This window comes from Mixophyes fleayi, unplaced genomic scaffold, assembly GCF_038048845.1.
Source record: "Mixophyes fleayi isolate aMixFle1 unplaced genomic scaffold, aMixFle1.hap1 Scaffold_879, whole genome shotgun sequence".
Lineage (NCBI taxonomy): Eukaryota > Metazoa > Chordata > Amphibia > Anura > Limnodynastidae > Mixophyes > Mixophyes fleayi.
The window spans coordinates 10,001-12,500 of record NW_027448607.1 but is presented as its reverse complement, the minus strand read 5'-3'; positions in this window follow the sequence as shown (position 1 = coordinate 12,500).

The window sequence follows — 2,500 nt, the reverse complement described above, 5'->3', positions numbered from 1 at the left end:
GCGGGGACCCTCACGGCGGGTTCCCCGGTGGTCGGGGAGGTCCCTGGGCCTTTTTCCCAGGTTTGGCCCCCGGGGGCCCCTGGCTCCGGAGGTCCCCCGGCCTGCGGGGACCCTCACGGCGGGTTCCCCGGTGGTCGGGGAGGTCCCTGGGCCTTTTTCCCAGGTTTGGCCCCCGGGGGCCCCTAGCTCCGGAGGTCCCCCGGCCTGCGGGGACCCTCACGGCGGGTTCCCCGGTGGTCGGGGAGGTCCCTGGGCCTTTTTCCCAGGTTTGGCCCCCGGGGCCCCTGGCTCCGGGGGTCCCCCGGCCTGCGGGGACCCTCCCGGCGGGTTCCCCGGTGGTCGGGGAGGTCCCTGGGCCTTTTTCCCAAATTTGGCCCCCGGGGCCCCTGGCTCCGGGGGTCCCCCGGCCTGCGGGGACCCTCCCGGCGGGTTCCCCGGTGGTCGGGGAGGTCCCTGGGCCTTTTTCCCAGATTTGGCCCCCGGGGCCCCTGGCTCCGGGGGTCCCCCGGCCGGCGGGGGGCCTCCCGGCGGGTTCCCCTGTGCTCGGGGTGGTCCCTGGGCCTGTTTCCCAGATTCGGCCCCCGGGGGGCGCTCACTGCCTGCGGTCCTGCCCGGCTTGTGCCCCTTGGTCTTCGAGTCTTTGGGGCATCACCCCTGCAAGGCATTTGGGTTGAATTGCCTAAGACTCCCCCCCGGCCAGCCCAACCGGAGAGAGAGAGGAATCGCTCGCCGCTCAGAGTCCTGCTCGGAGAATCCCAAAGCGGGTCTTATTGAGTTTGCCCCGTGCGCCAGTTAGGGGGGCCTGGTTCGGAACGCGGCCGGCCTTCTGGAACCCCGGGTCGGCCACGGCGGCCGAATCCAACCTCATCGGGCCTTCCGCCCTGGATCCCCCGGCCCGGGGGAAGGGGGACTCCGGCGCCCAAGTCCAAAGCAACAGCTTGGTCAGGGGTGGAAAGCGATATCCAGAATTGGCCACCGGGGGGCGCTCGCTCCCTACCAGCCTGCCCGGCCTGCTGGGACCCCTAACGGCGGGTTCCCCGGTGGTCGGGGAGGTCCCTGGGCCTTTTTCCCAGGTTTGGCCCCCGGGGGCCCCTAGCTCCGGAGGTCCCCCGGCCTGCGGGGACCCTCACGGCGGGTTCCCCGGTGGTCGGGGAGGTCCCTGGGCCTTTTTCCCAGGTTTGGCCCCCGGGGGCCCCTAGCTCCGGAGGTCCCCCGGCCTGCGGGGACCCTCACGGCGGGTTCCCCGGTGGTCGGGGAGGTCCCTGGGCCTTTTTCCCAGGTTTGGCCCCCGGGGGCCCCTAGCTCCGGAGGTCCCCCGGCCTGCGGGGACCCTCACGGCGGGTTCCCCGGTGGTCGGGGAGGTCCCTGGGCCTTTTTCCCAGGTTTGGCCCCCGGGGGCCCCTGGCTCCGGAGGTCCCCCGGCCTGCGGGGACCCTCACGGCGGGTTCCCCGGTGGTCGGGGAGGTCCCTGGGCCTTTTTCCCAGGTTTGGCCCCCGGGGGCCCCTGGCTCCGGAGGTCCCCCGGCCTGCGGGGACCCTCACGGCGGGTTCCCCGGTGGTCGGGGAGGTCCCTGGGCCTTTTTCCCAGGTTTGGCCCCCGGGGGCCCCTGGCTCCGGAGGTCCCCCGGCCTGCGGGGACCCTCACGGCGGGTTCCCCGGTGGTCGGGGAGGTCCCTGGGCCTTTTTCCCAGGTTTGGCCCCCGGGGGCCCCTAGCTCCGGAGGTCCCCCGGCCTGCGGGGACCCTCACGGCGGGTTCCCCGGTGGTCGGGGAGGTCCCTGGGCCTTTTTCCCAGGTTTGGCCCCCGGGGCCCCTGGCTCCGGGGGTCCCCCGGCCTGCGGGGACCCTCCCGGCGGGTTCCCCGGTGGTCGGGGAGGTCCCTGGGCCTTTTTCCCAAATTTGGCCCCCGGGGCCCCTGGCTCCGGGGGTCCCCCGGCCTGCGGGGACCCTCCCGGCGGGTTCCCCGGTGGTCGGGGAGGTCCCTGGGCCTTTTTCCCAGATTTGGCCCCCGGGGCCCCTGGCTCCGGGGGTCCCCCGGCCGGCGGGGGGCCTCCCGGCGGGTTCCCCTGTGCTCGGGGTGGTCCCTGGGCCTGTTTCCCAGATTCGGCCCCCGGGGGGCGCTCACTGCCTGCGGTCCTGCCCGGCTTGTGCCCCTTGGTCTTTGAGTCTTTGGGGCATCACCCCTGCAAGGCATTTGGGTTGAATTGCCTAAGACTCCCCCCCGGCCAGCCCAACCGGAGAGAGAGAGGAATCGCTCGCCGCTCAGAGTCCTGCTCGGAGAATCCCAAAGCGGGTCTTATTGAGTTTGCCCCGTGCGCCAGTTAGGGGGGCCTGGTTCGGAACGCGGCCGGCCTTCTGGAACCCCGGGTCGGCCACGGCGGCCGAATCCAACCTCATCGGGCCTTCCGCCCTGGATCCCCCGGCCCGGGGGCAGCCAGACGCGGAAGTACAAACCGACAGCTTGGCCGGGAGTGAGAAAAACTGCTGCGAGTGCCTGGGAG